We start from the raw sequence: 21,014 nt of genomic DNA, 5'->3' as shown, positions 1-21,014 counted from the left end.
CTCTCTGAGTTTCTCCTGCCCTCCCACCCCTATTCCCCCCCCCCGAGGCAGGCCATAGGAACTAGAATTCCTCTCCCCCAAAGTGAATCCTAGAAACCAGAACCCCCTCTCCCCCAAACCATCCATAAAACCTAAAAATATTATCTAGTTCCCTTTCCCATTCTGTGTAAAAACTGGCCATAAAGACGTTATGTCACCTACCTTGTGTGATTGTAGGTCATGAGATGCCCATCCTTGAGAGGGGCCTGCCCCAAATCCAGAAGGGAGAAATGCTGCACCTGGAGGCCAAGAAGAATCTACACAGACAGGCCTTGCTGGGTTTTCCACCTAGTCTATTAGCACTATATTATATCCTTTGTATTCAATCATATTTCTACACAGAAGTTCACATTTCCATGAACCACACACAAAAATGGATAGTTTTCACTGTATCTTTGGAATTTCATTCTGAAGTCTTTTAATTCACGTAAAGCCATGATTTAATAAATTTGTATGTCTTTTCTCTTATTAACCTGCCTTTTGTCAGTTGATTTTTAGCAAAATTTCAGCAAAGAGAAAGTTTTCCCTTTGGCCCTACAAAAGAAATAGAAATATCCGCCTGACTATAGAGATTGAAATTCTTTCTTTCCACCTCTTGATACTTTTTGTACAAGTGTGTAATGTACAAATAACATTATTTGTACCTACTCTGGTTCAGCAAGTCCAAGTTTAACTAGTTAGCTATTTCCCTTCCTTCAAAGGATTAGTACACATGGTCCATCCTGGATTTTTTTTTTTTGCAGACTAAAAGATGGAAACAGAAACTCTTAGATTACATGCCATCAGGGCCAGAGCTCTTCTGGTGAAGTGACTGGTGCCTCAGTTGCTCTGCTTAGTCCCTAGCACAACTCAGGGTACAGAAGCTGAGTGCCATCTCTTTAAAATCAAAAAAATCCTTTTCGGAAAGAGGCTGCCAGGAGAGACTGCTGGCTCCAGGCTCTGACTCACCACCTCAACACCTGGCCAGACACTGGCAACAAGTGGAGGAAGCACAGTGAGGGAACCCAGAGGCAGAGTCCCACTAGAAAAGATGACAGCACCACTCTGTCACCATCTTAAAAACTGGGCCGGAATGTGCTCTGGCTTGTTCACCACAGAGCAACAGACCTGAACCGATGTCTGTAACTGGTGGATTAACTACTCAGGGGCTTGATCATAACCCAGAAGGAATATCCTGAGAGCACAAACTCCAGAAGGACAGGATGAGTGTTGAGTCTCAGGCGCCCTACCCTGTCCCCTACCCTGATTCAGCTATGAGACAAAGGGTGTGACCAGAAAAAGACAAGGAAGCTCTCCAAAGACATCAGTGCCTTGTTTCAAAATAAAAAAAATTCAGAACCCTGCTCAATGAAGAATAAAGGACTGAACAAACATCAGAAGTGAAATCCTCTCCCACTGCCACTGAATAAAAGAACTAAAGAGAAAATGAGGAAAATGTCCAAAATGAGGAAAAATCAATGGAAGAAAACAGGTATTTCCCAGAGTAATAAAGAGAAAACACCTGAAGAATCAGACTTCCGAGCCCAAACAATGGAAGTCACCAAGGACTGGTCCCAGAATACAACAGGGATTAGGGAATGGATGGAACGAGTAAATGAGAAAGACAAGATGTGACATTGAAAGAACTTGTAGAGAGATTCTGGTCATAAAAATTTCATCCAGGAAATAAATAACATGATGACAAGAATGGAAAGCAGAACTAATCAAGCAGAAGAAAGAATCTCAGAACTTGAAGAACAAAACATGGAATTAACCTGTAAAAAATGCAGAGAGAAAACTCAGAAAGAAAGAACAAAGCCTTCAAGAGATGTGCAACTATATCAAGAGGCTGAGCCTATGCCTGATTGCTATCCCAGAAGAAAAAGGGAAATGGAGAACATCTTGGAGCAAGTATTCCAGGAGGTTATCCAAGAAAACTTTTTCCATCTCACCAGAGAGATGACCATTCATACACAAGAGATACAGAAAAAACCCACAAGACATCAAATGAGAAGACCAACCCCTAGACACAGCAATATGCCTACACAAAGTAGGCACAACAGAAAAAATTCTATAAGTAGCAAGAGAGAAAGTCAGACTACCTACTAGAGAAAGCCAATCAGAATAGCACACCTATTGGCAGAAACACTACAGCCTAGAAGGGACTGGGTCCAATGTTCAAAGTCCTCAGAGGTAAGCAATTTCAACCAAGGAGACTCCAGCAGCAAAGCCTCAATTTCTAAACCAACTCCAGAAGCAAAGCCTCAATTTCTCAACCAACTCATTTTTGACAAAGCCTCCAACAACAACCACTATTCAGTAAATGGTGCTGGGAAAACTGACTGGTCAAATGCAGAAGATTGAAACAGGACCACTACCTATCATCATACACAAAAATCAACTCTAAATGCATTAAAGACCCAAATGTAAAACCTCAAACTGTAAGAACCTTAGAAAATGCAGGAGACACCCTTATGGAAATTGGAACTGGCAACCAATTCCTGATCAAAACCCCAAGTGCCTATGCCATAAGAGATTAGATACACAAGTGGGACTTCATCAAACTGAAAAGCTTCTACAAAGCAAAAAAAAAAAACCATCAAGAGAGTGGGGAGACAGCCCATAGACTGGGAAAAAATATTTGCCAACTGCCTATCCGACAAAGGTCTAACATCCAGGATCTACAAGGAACTCAAGTGTGCCAAAAGGAAAAAAACAAATAGTCCCATTAAAAAATGGGCAAAAGACACGAATAGACACTTCTCTAAAGAAGATATACGGGCAGCCAAAAGACACATGAAAAAGTGCTCAGTCTCACTAATCATCAAAGAAATGCAACTCAAAACCATATTGAGATACCACCTAACCCCAGTAAGAATGGCCATCATTAATAAAACAAACAACAACAGATGCTGGTGAGGATGTGGAGAAAAAGAAATGCTTCTACACTACTGATTGGAATGCAAACCAGTGCAACCTCTCTGGACAACAGTGTGGCTATTTCTTTTTCTTTTTTTTTTGAGTTGGAGTCTCACTCTGTCGCCCAGACTGGAGTGCAGTGGTCGCAGCCTCGACCTGCTGCTGGTCTCCAGAGATCCTTCGGCCTCAGCCTTCCGAGCAGCCTGAATTACAGGCATGCGCTACCATGCCCAACTGATTTTTTGATTTACTGTAGAGATGAGGTCTCGCCAAGTTGCCCAGGTGCGTCTCGAACCGCGGGCTCAGGCAATCCCCCTCCGGCCTCCCAAAGTGCGGGATTATAGGCTGAGCCACCGAGCCCAGCTCAGTGTGGCGATTTCTAAAAGAACTAGACATTGACCATATGACCCAGCAGTCCCTCTACTAGGAATATACATGGAGGAACTCAAATCATTCGACAAAAAAGATAACTGTATACGCATGTTTATTGCAATACTCTTCACCCTAGCAAAAACATGAAACCAAACCTGCTGCCCATTGAAACTGGTCTGGATTTTAAAAAGTGGTACATATGCACAATGGAATATTATGCAGTCATAAAAAAGGACAAACACAGACTCTGCAGCAAATTGGATGGATTTAGAGTCTATCACACTCAGTGATCTGTCACAGAAACAAAGAACAGAGTACCACATGTGCTCACTCATAAACTGACCCTGAACATTTACCATAACACTTTAAGAAAGGAATTGACAGTAGCGGGATACTGCTGGGGGTGGGGGCAATACAACATCAATAAGTGTAGTTGATCTCAAACCAGGCAAAGTGGAGACCAAAGGGAGGCCCAAACTTTCCCTGTATGGTGACCACTTGTCTACCTAATCCTGAATTGTACCCCACATCTTTAAAAAATAGAAAAATAAAAATTAAAAAACATGAACTAAAATTTATAATTCAGAAAACAATTACATGTCAACACAAAAGTCCATGTCTTTGCCTTGAAAACCCTAAGTAACCACCACTAGATAACTTACCTAGATGACTACTTGCCAAACTCCTGACAGGAGAGGGGTGCTTTCCCAAATCCCTAGGTAGTGTCAGCTGTATTTAGTACATGTCAGTATGGTAGCACTTATAATGAATCCTCATAACAAGGGGACCTATGATATCATCATAGTTATTACTATAATATGTAATAATAACAATTATTATTTTACAAAGGAGGAAACTAAGGCACACAGAGATTAAATAACTCTTCCAAGTTTTTGCAGTTGATAAGTTCTAGAACTAAGACTCAAGCCAGCAGGTCTGGCTTCAGAGTACTAGTCTCGCTTTTAAAATCTTAAGTATGTCAGTATACATTTCTAAAAGAGATAATAAACTCTATAAAAATCATATCTCAGTACCATTGTCACATCTAAAATTTTTCAGTTATTGCCAAATAATGTAGCCAATGTACAAATTTCCTTGATTTTCCTCTTAAAATCTCATTTAGTAATTTGTTCAAATAAAGATCCATATAAGGTTCATACATTGCAATTGGTCAACATGTCTCTTAAGTCTCATTTAATCTTCAGGTTTCTCCTCTCCTCTCCTCTCCTCTCCTCCCCTCCCCTGGTCTTCTCTTCTCTCTCTCTCTTTCTCCTTCACTCTGTAGAGTTTCCAAGTCTGAATTTTGTTGATTGCGTCCCAGTACAATCACTTGAAACATCCCTCTGCCCTGTCTGCTATAAATTGGGAGCTAGAGTTAGACACTTGATCAAATTCAGATTTGATCTTTTCATAATACCTCATAGGTGAGGCTCTCTATTTCTGTCAGGAAGCATGTAATGTCTGTGTCTCTCTTTTGGTGAGGTTGGCATACCCTGATGCTCATTGTCTAGATCCATAGGTGCTGGCAAATGGTGATATCCTAGTACTATCGTAACTTCTTCACTTATGAGTTCGAATACTTTCATAAAGACAAACTTTCCCTTATCACTTATTTGGCTTTAGTGAGGTATACATCATACGAGAAGGGCAAGATGAAGTCTTCATTTTTTTCTCTTGTTTTTAAAATAATGAATTGGTTCATTAGCATTCTTCAAGAGTGACAATGAGTTTGATTTTACTCTCATCAATACAGAATATGAGCTTCTAAAATGCTCTCTCACCTGCTTCCAGGCCTTTCCATGGGGCATTCCTGCTGCCTGAAGGCTTTGATCTGACCAAGCTGGTTTTCTACTTTGTGCTCTTGTGGCCCCATAGACCTTTCCTTCGTGGTATTGGCCATACTTTGTAAGAATTTGGTTAGTTTTGGTCTTCTCCCCAAGACTATGGGCACATAGAGGTAGGGATACTGTGAAGGCTGTGCTCATGGAGGTCAAAGCTTAAGTTCATCCTCCCTTTGTGAGGAGACATAATGTGACAAGATCATGGCCAGACACACGGCTGCCTAGCTACCTTCATGTCCCCGCCTCCCTTGCATTTACAAGTGGCCATATGATTAAGTTTCAGCATATCGAATGTGGGCGGAAACAATGAATGCCACGTCTATTTCTCCTTGTTGCTGTTGTTGCCAGCTGGAACCAACTGTGACCCAGTGCCCACCATGCAGATGATGGATGGCAGAAGGGAAGGGATGGAGCCTGGGTCCCCAGAGGACCCAGTGAAGCAGAGCTACCTGCCAACCTGAACACTTACCTCAAATTCACTTCAACTTTCTTTGAACCACTGGATTATCTTGGTTCTTTTTGTTACAGCAGCCTAACCTGACCCAAACTCACTGTTGCATTTCTGAAACCTAACATGTCTAGCATAGAGCAGGAGCCCAACATGCTGTTGAGTAGCCAACTGAACTACATAAACAAATGTCTTCCCCACCAGTATGCACAGAACTCCTGATCAGCTGGGACTTTATCTTCTACTTACTCTCTTTCACATCAAGCACAGCATTAAACTCATAGTAGGAGACCAATGAATGAATGAGAAAAATGATGGAAAGAGTAATATTGGGCATGTATATGTTCACATTTGTATATCTTTTTACATCTTCCCAGCTATAGAACTGTTTTTCAAATAATTACAATAAATTCTTTTATAAAGAACAATTCAACCTGAAGTTCATGTATAAGGTATGTTTCTGTAAGTTAATTATCAAATCAAAATAATTGGGCAAAAGGTGGATGCTTAATGGACTTGGAGTTGGTGACCTGGCTAGAGTCTCAGTTCCAGTTCTAGTCACTTCTGTGATCTTGAGGAAATCACCCAAGTTCTCCAGACATCAGTTTGTGTATCTACTAGATGAAGAGGATGAAAGCAGTTTCTTCTCAAGAAGGTTCCTTTCAGTTCTAAAACTTTGTAATTCTATATATTAACATCTTTTTCTGGCAATGGACTTACACTTCTTAGAGTTCTAGTTCCTTTTAAAGACTTCTCTGTAGCTCATAAAAATGACAGTTATAATTTTTTCGATCATGTGATAAAGAGGCTCTATGTTAAGTGCACTTAGTGTTCACAGTAACCCTACAAAGAAGCTTTACTATCTCATTTAACAGGTAACAAATGAAGGCTCACCAAGGTTATTTTCCTGGTGTTCCATAACTAGTAAGTGCTGGATGTAAGTACTAAATCCAAGTAAAATTATGCCTTCATTCATTCATCCTTCTACTCATTCAGCAGTTGTGTATTGAGCATCTACTGTGTGTTAATACAAGTTGCTGTTTGAAGGGGCAGAATTGCAACTGAACGTGACAGACAGTGCCCTGCCCTCATGAATCTTAAGTCCTAGCTGGGGGTGGGGCAGACAATAAACACTTAAACAAAGACATAAATAAGGAAGTTTCAGATAGCAGTAAGCTATACAAAGGAAACATAAATCACTATGATAGAGCTATGACAAGACAAGAGGAGAAATGAATCTTAGTAAAGGAATACAGAATTCTGTTCTAGGAACATCGAGATGCTTCTCTGGTATCTAAGGGAACATTATCTTGCTGTTATTCCCAGTAATTATAATTGCTATGTGCTGAGTGTCTTCCATGTTCTTGATGCTGGCATACATTCCCTAAAAATATCAACTTATTTACCCTTTAAAATAATCCTACGAGTCATTATTCCAAATTTCATAGATGGGAAAACAGCTTCCAAAAATTTCCCAAAGTTCTGAAGCAAGAAGTTGGCAGGGTAAGAATTGAAATCCAGACTCTCCAGCTCTGTGGGGGCTCGTCCCTACCTCTATTCTATGCTTTCACTCTCTGGCAAGAGAACTGTTAGACAAAGGAGTGAGAGATTCAGGGTCAAAGCCATGGCAGGTGATGTCATCAGCATATACATGGCATTAAGATCACTAGACACTGGAGACCATTATACTAAGTGAACTGTCACAGAAACAAAGATCTGAATACTGCATGTTCCCTCTATAAGTGGGCCTTGAATATGAGCCACATTAGCAAAATTGAGGGATCGGCAGTCCCTGGGAAGGAGGGAGGAGAGTGAGGGGCACATGACAATACAAAGAGTACTTGGTTAATTACCAGTGAAAGTGAGGGTCAGTTAGAAGCCCAAACTTCACCTGCATGCAGCCTACTTATATGTTAGTCCTCACTTATACCCCACATTCCTATAATAAAATGAAATTTAAAAGACCATTGGACAGCAGCCACTGATCAAGAAATAGTTGGAAATGTAAAAAAAGTCAAACAGAGTCCTGAGGTGCACCAGGATTTGGAGGTCAGGCCAGGAAGAAGAGCCTGAGAAAGGGTGGGGGCCAGGGGTCAGGGGATAGAGATAGCAGAGTGAGCAAGAGAGGAGAGAAATGCTTCAAACAAGGGAGGTGATCCTTAGGTGGATTATCACTGACAGGTAAAACAGGATAAGAACAGGCAGGTGACAGCATAGAGGACAGCACGGCACTTGATATGTACAACATCTGCGAGGGGACAAGAGCCTAGAAGTTCAGGAGAGGATGTGAGGTGAGGAGTGGGACACACATAAATCCACCTTGGGAGAGTCTTGCTGTGAGGGAAATCACAGAAATGAGACGCTAAGGAGGAGGAGGCGTGACTGAGGAGGGGTTTGCATCCACGGGTCTACACTTGCACACCTGCACACATAGGAAAGACAAGAGACACCAGGGCACATTTGGTTTCTCTGACTTCGAGGCCCTTGTACTTAACCTCCGTGCCACACTATTTTCCATAACTATATTCAATAAGAAGTAAGTTATCTCTGCATAATTACGTGAAATAAGAAGTGAGTAAATAGGCTTATAAATTCTGAGATGGCTTCCAGATGTGTATGCTTTTTTAAAAGCTATAAAGCTGTGTGCATCGTGTGAAAGTAGTCCTGAATGCTTGGTTTAGGCTGTCAATTTCTTCATCTTTTCACTTTGCTCACCCCTCATAGACAAATAGGAATTCAGGGAGTGGCAGGGGTCTCCATTGCATTAGAGTAATTTTGGTCCTTGGATGTCTGGTTTTAAACAAAGATTTTGGCTTCCGCCTTCCCTTAGTTATTCGACATCTGTGCTTAGGCAGTTTAAAAAGCCAAGAAGTTGCCTCATCATGTGAGAATTTGATTCTGTATGTGTTTACATATCCATTGACATTAGACTATCCATTCTACATTTAATGAGTGTCTGCTTTCTCATTAGCATTGTGCTAGATGTAGGTGATAGAAATGAAAGAGACACTGTCCCCAAGGACCTCTGAAGAGTGAGATCAGGAAGAACATTAATACGCGGATATCCTAAAGCACACAAAAAACCAATGTTTGTGACATCACAAAATTCTCTGGTACTTCTGTGAGTGGCTATTTGTTTTGCGGCTTTCTCCCGTGTGTGCGTGCCTCTGGTATTTATTTTTTGTGTGGCCAAATTTTCTCTTTTTAGAAGGACACCAGTCAAATTAGATTAAGGCCCATCCTAATGGTCTCATTTTGACTTAATCACTTCTTTATAGGCCCCAATACTGTCACACCCAGAGACTTCGACATATAAGTTCTGGGAAGACATACTTTGGCCCATGACATTCAGGTTCTGCCAGCAACCTAGGATGGGCAGAGTTGTAAGACTCAGTCACTGGCTGGAAGCAGTTTCATCATCCTATAGCCCAAATAGTCCAGGAAGGCCAGCATCACAGATTTCAAGTCCCTTCCCTGAACTGGCAGGAAGTGCATGTGAGCATGGGGTATGGGGCTTTGGTGTGGTTTCTTGAGGGTTGTGGATGGGACACCAGGGCCCTGTATAAGAGAGATGGAATGCCAACCAGACTCCTGCTGTAATTGCCCGTTTCCATGTCTGCATCCCCCTCAGACTGTTATTTTCTGGAGGGCAGGGGCCATTTCTATCTTGTTGATCTTCAAATTCTCTAGTGCCTGGCACATAGCCGGCATACTTGTGGAATGAATGATTCACTTTCGCAGCTTCTCTTCTGTATGAAAGTTACTTTATATACAACGAAAGAGAGTTCTTTATGCATCTAGAAACCTTTGGCCTCCTCCCATTTTGATCTTAAGGAGATCTTGTTCGATTTTTGCTCTTTTGGAAATGTCTGATGCTCACAGATCTAGCGACCATTTACTGAAGGTTTACTACACATCAGGCACAGTGCTAAGGGCTTCACACATCTCTCATTTAATTTTCATGGCAGTGCTGCCAGGTGAGTACTCCTTGACTCATTATGTAGATGCGATATCCACCACTCAGAGAGGTGAGCTCCCTGCACCAGGTCATACAGCTAATAAGGGTCTGCGGGACCAGGTTTGAAAGTAGGCCTCTGGTTCTAAAGCGCAGGCTCTTAACCACCTACAGTGCCTTACAAACAGCATTCCTGCCTCAGATTTGACAATGTCTGTGGTTCTTCAGAATGGATTTCCAAGTATGGTCAGGCTTCCTAACTATTCAGATCAAGCGTCCCTGAAAAAGTTGAAAACTTGACTCATGAATGAACCAAAATATGAAATATATTGCTAAGCCAAATAATAGCAACACTTTTCAGTTTTTATGAAAACCTTTGTTTAGAACCCATGATGCTGGGACAGGAACCTCCAAGTTCTCCTAGGCTTAGTCTTCCCTTTTGTTTATTTCAGAATTTGGTACTCTGTAGGGATTTAATGTGGTGTCTAGGTCCACATGCTGAGATACAAAAATCACAAAAGACTGGTTTGTATTTTCTTTGTCAACTAAGCTTGAACTATGGGAGACTCCTTTCCTTTCCTTTCCTTTTTTTCCTTTTAAAAGCCAGTTTGACTTATTGTCTTAGTATTGTGTAGGCACTGTTCTGGTGGCACCCCATGATGAGTTTGGTATTCTTCAAGATCTAAACACAAAGAGGGTGATTTAAGGACAGAGTTTAAGCTTTGCTTCTGACTCTCCTTGGTTTTGTGGGTTTAAGTTAATGTTATTTGAAAGTTTTTGTATGTGTGTGGTTGAATATATACTATAACTTGTTCTTTTGTGACAACAAGATTTATACTGGCGGTGTCTCTCATACCACTGGAAACTGGAAGGAAACCTACAATGTGAACCTCCAAGAGTTTTAAAAAGACAGCAGTCATTATTCAGCAGTGATGGCTCCAAGCTGCTTTGAGCCTAGTTATGGCCTCATGCTCCATCCTGGCGTGTGTGAAGTCAGCATGCAAACGGTCTGTCAGATATTTAATACATCACATGCATTTAGACACATTCTCCACCTTCTTTTTAATGAAGATTTCTTCTTTGTGTAGTACTTCAGGGAGAAAGAAAGTGATCTGATGAAATTGTATTAAATACCAATTTAATTCCCAGGTTTCTAACTGATTTTTTTTTCACTTAAGAAGACTTGGCCTTAGAGGCAAAGGGATTTGAACAAAGTATAGAGGTTGGCATTTCATTTTGTATATCATTTTGGTTCCAGTGAGCTGCTCCCAGTAAAAATGAGCCTGTGAGGTGTAACTGTTTTATGCAAGGGCTAACAATGCTAGTCTTTTATAAATCATAAATCCTCTTAACCTCAAACAATTTGGAGTCACCAACTGTAATCTATATGGTCTCAACTCTCAGGGTTTTCATTTCTTCTTGGTGCCTTTTAGGCCATTAGGCAAATATTTATATGAAGTTCTCAGCTATTAAGAGATTTGAAATCCTTTTGTGTGGAATACAAACTTCTAGTCTATACTTCCTTGGTTAAATTTTTTGATATAGCTTTCAACTTTTCCTTTTGTTGAATACTTTCTATTATTTTGACAGTCATTTGTTTAAAATTCTTTTAGACATAATTTTTACTAGACAGTCCTAGGTAGATATTGGTATTTTTTGAAGGGAGGAATGGTGAAGTAGACAGATTGCCATTGTGTGATTCTTCCTTTTGGTGGTATTTTTCTGTACCCTGTGTGTTTATTGTCTTGAAAATAAATAGGAATCAGTGACTATTATTACTCGAAACTCTGTAGCAATTAGAATTCCATAGCACAAGCAATAGTGAACAGCTTTAGAAAACTTGAGCAGAAAAGGAATTTGTGAGAAGGATGCAAGGCCCTTACAAAGTCAAAGAGAAATCTAGAGAACCAGATTCTCTAGAATCTGGTAGAAGTTAGGCAGGTCTAGGACCTGGGCAGCAGGAACTACTCTTGTTGCTATCACTCTGATCAAGATTCACAGTAGTCTCAGAACGCAAACCATCATTAGCAGAGTTTGGTCACACGCTCTCTCCTTGACTGGAGGAAGAGTAGGCTGTATTTCTGGGCAGCCACAAACCCCCAACAATCCACACAATGGAATATTCCTGAAGGGAAATAGGGCTCTCTTGGGAAGGCAAACTGGATGCTGGGCAGACAAAAAAAAATCCACTTCTTGCTTAATATCACCCCTAGGGATATAAGGAAAATATTCTATATTCTTCTCAAGCCTAATGCAGGGATTCCAAGAATTTCAGTAAGTCATTTTCAAATTATTATTATTTTTTCCTCAGTGAGAGAAATCTGATCATCTTGGATTCAATTCAATGAAGTGACTGTGAAACTCTCTACTTCAAATTGGTGTCCTGAGAACAATACCCTGGATTCAATTCCGCACTGTAGTGGGCAGTCTAGAAGGATGGCATGGGTCTTCCAGAAAGTGCTAATGAGGGTTAATGATTGAGAGTGGGGCTGCATGCTTTTTATGTTGCAGTTTAACTTTACAGCTTTATTAAATGTTTTATGGAAAGGTTTATTCATGTTTTATTACACTTTATAGGATGGCCACATTTGGCCAAGAAGTCTGACAGATGGGCAAAAATGTTTTTGCAAATATTGCTGGTAAGCAGTTCCTGGGCAAAATCATGCTTCATGCTGACAATTTATAGGGGTGGTGTGGGAGGGGTTCTCTTTAGTGAGAAGAGCTGAATGATTATGAGTAGAGGGGAAATGAATAGAGAGAAGAAGGAAGAGCATGTCTAATATCATAAGTTTTTAGATGCAAAAAATAAAATTAGATATAAAATTTTATAGAGATTTCCTTTAGATGAGAATGGACATTTGAGTTAGAAATCTTCCACCCAAAAATACACCTCTTGATCACTGTGAAATTTGACATTCTTTGAGTACATGTGTCTGTGGATATTTAGTTTAAAAGGTGTGCGGTGGCATGTGGTAAGGAGGAAAGACATGATCCGAAAGGAAATATGTATGCCTTATATGTCCATATGTCTTCCTGTTGGGGAAGGAAAGGTAATCAAAAGATACGTATGTGCTAAATAAAATGTGAATATGGAGCGACTATGCAACTTGAATTTTATTTTTTACATTACTTAATAACGTTAGGGGGTACAGATAGTTTTTGGTTGCATGATTGCATTGTATGGTGGCTAAGAAGTCTGGGCTTTAAGTGTACCCATCACCCACACCTGTGCACGTTGTACCCAACAGGTCAGTTTTTGTATCACCACCCTTTTCCACCCTCCCCTTTCTCCATTATATCGTTCTCAATGCCTTTGCAGATCCTTGGTTTAGCTCCTACTCATAAGTGAGAATATGTGGTGCTTGATTTTCTGTTTCTGAGTTAGCTCACTACGAATAATGTTCTTCAGTTCTAACCAAGTTGCTGCAAAAGGTATTATTTCATTATTTTTGATGGCTGAATAGTATCCCATAGTGTATATATACCAAATTTTCATTATCCACGGATCGTTTGATGGGCATGTATGGTGATTCCACATCGTTGCAATTGTGAATTGTGCTGTGATGAACACGCTGGTGCAGGTGTCTTTTTTAATATAACAACCTCTGTTCCTTTGGGTAGATACCTAGTAGTGGGGTTGCTGGATCAGATGGTAGATCTGCTTTTAGTTCTTTGAGTAATCTCCACTTAGCTTTCCACAGAAGTTGTACTAATTTACACTCCCAAGAACAGTGTATAAGCATTCTCTTTTCTCTTCATGTTTGCCAGCATCTACTGTTTTTTGGTGTTTTTAATGATGGCCATTCTGACTAAAGTAGTATCTCATTTTGTTTTTCATTTGCATTTCCTTGACAATGAGTGATGATGAGCTTTAAAAAATATGTTTGTCGGTCATTTGTATACCTTCTTTTGAGAGATGTCTGTTCATGTCATTGCTCACTACTTAGTGGGGTTATTTGTTGTTGTTGTTGTTGTTTTTCTTGCTGATTTGTTTGAGTTCTTTGTAAATTCTGGATATTAGTTCTTTGTCAGATGTATAGTGTATGAATATCTTCTGCCATTCTGTAGGTAGCCTATTTGTTTTGTTGATTATTTCTTTTGCTGTACAGAAGATTTTTAGTTTAATTAATTAAAGTCCTATTTATTTATTTTTTGTTTTTGTTGCCTTTGCTTTTGCGGTTTTAGTCATAAATTCGTTTCCTAGGCTAATGTCCAGAAGAGTTTTTCTTAGTTTTTCTCCTAGGATTTTTATGGTTTCAGGTCTGACATTTAAGTCTTTAATTTAACTTGACTTGATGTTTGTATATGGAGAGAGATAGGGATCAAGTTTCATTTTTCTGTATGTAGCTATTCAATTTTCCCAGCACCATTTGTTGAATAGGGTGTCCTTTCCCCACTGTATGTTTTTGTCTGGTTTGTCAAAGATCAGCTGGTTGTAGGTATTTGGGTTTATTTCTGGATTTTGTATTCGGTTCCATTACTACATGTGTCTGCTCCTGTACCAGTACCATGCTGTTTTTGTCACTTCAGACTTGAAGTATAACTTGAAGTCAGGTAATGTACTAGTTCCGGCTTTATTCTTTTTGCTTAGGATTGCTTTGGCTATTCTGGCTCTTTTTGGTTCCATATGCATTTAGGATTGTTTTCTCTAATTCTGTGAAAAATGACATGGCTAGTTTGATCGGTATTGCATTGAATCTATAGATTACTTTGGGTAATATGGTCATTATAACAGTGTTGATTCTTCCAATCCATGAGCATGGGATGATTCTCTATTTGTTTGTGTCCTTTACAATTTCTTTCAACAGAGTTTTGCTGTTCTCCTTTAAAATCTCTCACCCCCTTGGTTAATTATATTTAGAGATCTCTCACTTCCTTGGTTAAATATATTCCTAGGTATTTCAGCATTGTGATTGCTATTGTAAATGGAACTGAGTTATTGGTTTGAGTCTTAGCTTGATTGTTGTTGGTGTCTAGCAGTGCTACAGATTTATTTGTGTTTATTTTGCATCCTGAAACATTACCAAATGCATTTATCAAGTCCAGAAGTCTTTTGGAGGAGTCTTTAGGATTCTCTAAGTATAAGATCATATTGTCGGCATACAGAGATAGTTTAAATTCTTCTTTTTCAATTTGGACACGCTTTATTTCCTTTTCTTCCCTGATTGCTCTGGCTAGGGCTTCCAGTACTATGCTGAATAGGAGTGGTGAAAATAGGTATCTTTGCCGTGTTCCAATTCTGAGGGAAAACGTGCTGAACTTTTTACCATTCAGGATGACATTGGATGTGAGTTTGTCATATATGGTTTTTATTATTTTGAGGAATGTTCCCTCTATGCCTGTTTGACTGAGGGTTTTTTTCATGAAGGGATGCTGGATTTTATCAAATGCCTTTCTGCATCTATTGAAATGATCATATGACTTTTGCTTTTAATACTGTTTATGTGGTGGATCATATTTATTGACTTGTGTAGGTTGAACCACCCTTGCATTCCCCGGGATAAAACCCACTTGGTCATGGTGTATTATTTTTTTAATATGCTGTTGAATTCGATTTGCTATTATTTTGTTGAGGATTTTTGCATCTATGTTCATAGGGATATTCATCTCTAATTTTCTTCTTTTGTTGTGCCTGTCCCTGGCTTTGGTATCACAATGATACTGGCTTCGTAGAATGAGTTAGGGAGGATTTCCGCCCTTCAATCTTGTGGAATAGCTTTAGTAAAATTGGTTCCAGTTCTTCTTTGAAGGTCTGACAGAATTCAGCTATGAGTCCATCAGGTCATGGACTTTTTTGTTGGGAGATTTATAATTATTGTTTCAATCTCAAGACTCATTATTGGTTTCTTCAGGGTTTCTATTTCTTCCTGATTTAAAATTGGAGGTTGAATATTTTCAAGAATTTATCCATGTTCTCTTGTTTATCTTGTTAAAATAGAGGTGCTCATAGTAGTCTCAAATGAGTTTTTGAATGAATCTCTGTTGTATCAGTTGTAATGTCTGTATTTTCCTTTCTGATTGAGCCTATTTGAATCTTCTCTTCATTTCTTCATTAATCTAGCTAATAGTCTATCAATGTTGTTTATCTTTTCAAAGCACCAACTTTTTGTTTAATAGAACTTTTGTATTTTTAAATTTCAATTTCATTTAGTTCTGCTTTGATCTTTGGTTATTTCTTCTCTTTTAAAAATATTTTTATTTTATTTTATTTTTTATTATAAAGATATCAGATTCAATACAGAGTTAAGTATACAGATATTGATTATGCAGGTACCCTTGTTTATGAGGTATCCCTTTTCCTCCCCTAACAGTTTCCCTCAACTGTCACTCCCACCCCGCCTCCCCTGACAGTTTCCCACTACTGGCAATCCGTTTCTTATAGTACTATGATAATTGTTCAAGGTCCACTTGTGAGTAAGAACACATGGTACTCTGTTCTTTGTTTCTGTGATAGATCACTGAGTATGATCGACTCTAAATCCATCCAAGTTGCTGAAAAGTCCATATGTTTGTCCTTCTTTATGGCTGCATACGATTCCATTGTGTATATGTACCACATTTTTTAAAATCCAGGTTAGTCTTGATGGGCAGCATGGTTGGTTCCATGTTTTTGCTATTGTGAATAGAGCTGTAACAAATATAAGTATGCAGGTATCTTTTTGATAGAATGACTTGTGCTCCTCCAGGTATATTTCCAATAGGGGAATTGTTGGGTCATATGGAAGGTGAATTTCTAGTTCTTTCAGAAATCGCTACACTGTGTTCCAAAAAGGTTGCATTAGTTTGCATTCCCATCAGCAGTGTAGAAGTGTTCCTTTTTCTCCACATCCTTGCCAGCTTCTGTTGTTGTTTGTTTTATTAATGATGGTCATTCATACTGGGGTTAAGTGGTATCTCAATATGGTTTTGATTTGCATTTCTCTGATGATTAGTGAGGCTGAGCACTTTTTCATGTTCCTGTTGGCTGCCCGTATATCTTCTTTAGAGAAGTGTCTATTCATGTCTTTTGCCCACTTGTTAATGGGGCTTTTTGTTTTTTTCTTTTCAGCTCGTTTGAGTTCCTTGCACATCCTAGATGTTAGGCTTTTGTAGATATAAAGTTGGCAAATATTTTCTCCTATTCTGTGGGTTGTCTTCCTGCTCTCTTAATGGTTTCTTTTGCTTTGCAGAAGCTTGTCAGTTTGATGAGTTCCCACCTGTCTATCTTATTTCTTATGGAATGGGCACTTAGGGTTGTGATCAGGAAGTGGTTGCCAGTTCCAATTTCCATAAGGGTGTCTCCTGTGTTTCTGAGATTCTTATAGTTTGAGGTTTTACGTTTAGGTCTTTAGTCCATCTAGAGTTAATTTTTGTGTATGGTGATAGGTAGGTGTCCTGTTTTAATCTTCTGCATGTGATCAGCCCAGTTTTCCCAGCACCATTTACTGAATAGGTTCTCCTCTCCCCAGTGGTTGTTGTTGGAGGCTTTGTCAAAGATGAGTTGGCTGAGAAATTGAGGCTTTGCTCAGGAATCTCTATCCTGTTCCATTGGTCTATATGCCTGTTTTTGTACCAATACCAGGCTGTTTTGATTACTGTAAGTTTATAGTAAAGTTTGAAGTCTGGAAGTGTGATACCTCCTGCTTTGTATCATTATTTCTTTTCTTATGCTGGTTTTGGAATTGGTTTGTTTGTGTTTTACTAGTTGCTTGAGGTATGATGTTAGGTTGTCACTATAAGACCTTTCAGTCTTATTATGTAGGCCTTAAGCACTACAAATTTTCCTCTGAGTGCAGTTGTGACTGTGTCCCAGAGTTTTCGATAACTTGTTTCATTGTTGTCATTTGTTTCAAGGAATTTTTAAATTTTCCTTTTGACTTCATTTTTGATGCAAGGATCATTCATGAGCAAACTGTTTAACTTCTATGTCTTTGTTCAGTTTCATGAGTTCCTTTTGGAGTTAATTTTTAATTTTATTCCACTGTGGTCTCAGAAGGTGTTTTTAATTTCTATTTCAATTGTTTTGAATTTATTGAGACTTGATTTGTGGCCTATCTTATTGTCTATATTGGAGAATGTTCCTGTGCTAATGAGAAAATGTATATTGTGTAGTTTTGGGGTGGAATTTTCTGTAGATGTATGTTAGTTTCATTTGTTCTAGGGGCTGATTTAACTCTAATATTTCTTTGCTGACTTTCTGCCTTGATAATCTGTCTACTGCTGTCAGTGGTGTGTAGAAGTCTCCTACTATTATTATATTCCTGTCTATATCTTGTTTTAGCTCTAGTAGAATTTGTTTTATAAAACTAGAGGCGCTTGTGTTATGTGCATATATATTTAAAATTGTTATGTCTTCTCATTGGATCAATCCCCTTATCATTATATAATAACCATCTTTGTCCTTTTTTACTCTGTTAATTTAACTGTCTTATCTGGTATGAAAATGGTTATTCTTGCTCATTTTTGGTTTCCATTTGCATGGAATATTTTTCATCACCCCTTTACCTTGAGTCTATAGGAGTCTTTCTGGGGTAAGCCAGTCTCTTGAAGGAAACAGATATTTGAGGTGTGTGTGTGTGTGTGTGTGTGTGTGTGTGTGTGTGTGTGTGTGTGTTTTATCTGTTCTGCCAGTGTATATCTTTTTAGTGGAGCATGAAGACCATTAATGTTCAGAGTTAATAGTGACATGCAAAATACTATTAGAAATTGATTCACCATACTTGTTGGTTTCTAGTTGTTTATTGATTTCTCTATTGTGTTTGTGTTCCATAAGACATGTGCTTTATGATTTTCAGCATTTTTCTGTTGGTATACTTAGACCTTTTGTTTAGTATTTAGAACTCCTTTGAGTATTTCTTGTTGAGCTAGTCAGGTGGTGACAAATTCCCTCAGTGTTTGTGTGCCTGAGAAAGACTTCATTTCTCTCTCATTTATAAAATCTGGTTTTGCAGAATATAAAATTCTTGGCTGTTTGTTATTCTTTTGAGGATATTGAAGATTGGGCTCCAATTCCTTCTGGCTTGTAGGGTTTCTTCTGAGAAGTCTGCTATTAGTCTGATAAGCTGAACTTTGCAAGTTATTTGATGCTTTTGTCTGTCTCACTGCTCTTAAAATTCTTTCCTTCCCATTGACTTTGCATAACTGGATGATTGTATGCCTTGGGAAATGACCTTTTTGCAGTAAATTTTCTGGGGGTTCTTTGGGCTTCTTGTCTCTGGACGTTTAAATCTCTGCAAGGCCAGGTAAGTTTTCCTCCATTATTTCCTCAAATAGGTTTTTTAAACCTGCTGCTTTCTCTTCTTCCTCAGGAATAACTATATATCTTAGGTTTGGACATTTTACATAATCTCACATTTCTTGAAGATTTTGTTCAATTTTTTCTTTTCTTGTTGTATGATTGAGTTAATTTGAAAGCTTTGTCTTTAAGTTCTGAGATCCTTTCTTCTGCTTGTTCTAGTCTACTGTTAAAACTTTCCACTGTATTTTGTACTTCCCTAAATGATGCTTTCATTTCTAGAATTTCAGCTTTTTTAACTTTTTTTTTAGACTTTTTCATTTATGTTCTGATAGGTTTTTTAAAAGATATTTATGTTGGTTCTCAACTTTCTCCTGAAGCTCCTTGAACTATTTTATAATCAATGTTTTGAATTTTATGTCCAAAATTTCAAAGATTTCATTTTTGTTAGGGCCCATTGCTGAAGAGATAGTGTGGTCTTTTGGGGATGTTGGATAACTCTATTTTTTCATATTTTCAGAACTATTTTTCTGGTTTCTTCTCATTCGGGTAGATTATTCTCCTTATTTGCGGTTAGCATGGGGATGATATAGGTGGTGTAAGGTTTTCTGGGTTATATATAGACTTGGTGTGGTGAGTTTCTCAATTGTCGGCTACGGCAGTCCTTATGCTGGGTACCTGCACTGGCCTGCAGTGCCCCAACCGCCTGGAGTGGATTGAAAAGCTGGGGTCGAGGATCAGGACTTCCCCAAAGCTAAGGCATTATATCAGATATGGTGGGCTATGCTGTTGACCACTGACCAAGATATGGCACTTGTGTGAGAAAGTCAGCTGTGATGGTGGCTGTGGGTTTTCTCCTTGGCAAGTATTGCACCAATGGAATGCCCAGCCAATGTAGGTGAAGGTCAGGGCTGGGGATTATCCAAGTTCTCCTTCAAGGGCAGTGGGAGCGGGACTGGGCAGGAAAGGAGGTCAAGCACACACCTGTATGCACTCTTGGTTACCCCAGTGGGGATTAGAAAGGAGTCCTAGGCCACTGAGGTGATGCTGTTGTGCCGGGTGGGCCCAGAAGACGTTACACGGGGAGTGAGAGGTTGCTATGACAACGTGTTCTCCTCAGCTCCCTGCCCTAGCTTCAGGCAGCCTGACTTCTGAATGTCCAAATGCAGCCTCTCTCAGTTCCTCAGGTGTTTCAGGGCAACCTGCCTGAGTCAGGAGTGGTCTGCTACCATGGAGATTGCCCTTGGGGCTCCTCTCTTCCCTGGCCAGCTAGAAAACAACTGCCAAAAGGATTGAGTTCCTGGGATGTGACAGCTGGAGCTTCTCAGGTGTTTTGTTTGTTTGTTTGTTTTTCCTGTACCACCCCATGTGGGTTTTGGCAGAGCATGACTGTGTGTAAGGTAGTTTCCTGTAAATGACTGGAGTCCTATAAGACTCGGGGTCCCTTCAAATCCACGGCAGGAGCACTGAACTCCTGAATTCCCCTCACACACCTTCCCCAGGTGTGTTCAGGTGGTCTATGGTGATCTAGGTGAGAGTCTGGCTAATTCCAGCCCAGGTTGATGGATTTTTCTCTTCTTGCATTATATGGTTATTATCACTTCTTTGCTGAGTCATGGGGCATGGGTGGTCTTGTTCCTTTCTGGGTGCTGATGAAGCTCTGTCTTGGTTTACTCTGTGGGAGAATCACACTCTAGCTGCCTCATGCTGGGCATTTTCATCTTGCCATCATGATTACGTAATGTTGTTCATATTTGTGAGTCATTTGTGTATGTGTGTGTGTGTGTGTGTGTGTGTGTGTGTGCAAACACAGACGAGAACATATATATTGAGGGTGTGCATGTGGTTGGATAGAAGAGAAGAAATATTCAAATCTCAGGCTTAAAGTTCAACTAGGGGAATGTACAGGTTCACAGAGCTCAAAATACATTAAAGTATATATATATATAAGCTGGGCTCGGTGGCTCAGCCTGTAATCCTGTGCTTCTGGGAGGCTGAGGTGAGTGGATTGCCTGAGCCTGCAGGTTCGAGACCCGCCTGAGCAGTGAGACCTCATCTCTACAATAAATAAAAAAATCAACCGGACGTGGTAGTGCATGACTGTAATTCCGGCTACTTGGAAGGCTGAGGCAGAAGGATCGCCGGAGCCCAGCAGTCTGAGGCTGCGGTGGCCGGGAGCGGCCACTGCACTCCAGTCTGGGCGACAGAGTGAGACTCCAACTCAAAATAAATAAATAAAATAAAATA

This window comes from Carlito syrichta, unplaced genomic scaffold, assembly GCF_000164805.1.
Source record: "Carlito syrichta isolate Samal-C Ts95f unplaced genomic scaffold, Tarsius_syrichta-2.0.1 Scaffold305677, whole genome shotgun sequence".
Lineage (NCBI taxonomy): Eukaryota > Metazoa > Chordata > Mammalia > Primates > Tarsiidae > Carlito > Carlito syrichta.
The sequence above is the reverse complement of the archived record's forward strand: the minus strand, read 5'-3'. Positions refer to the sequence as shown.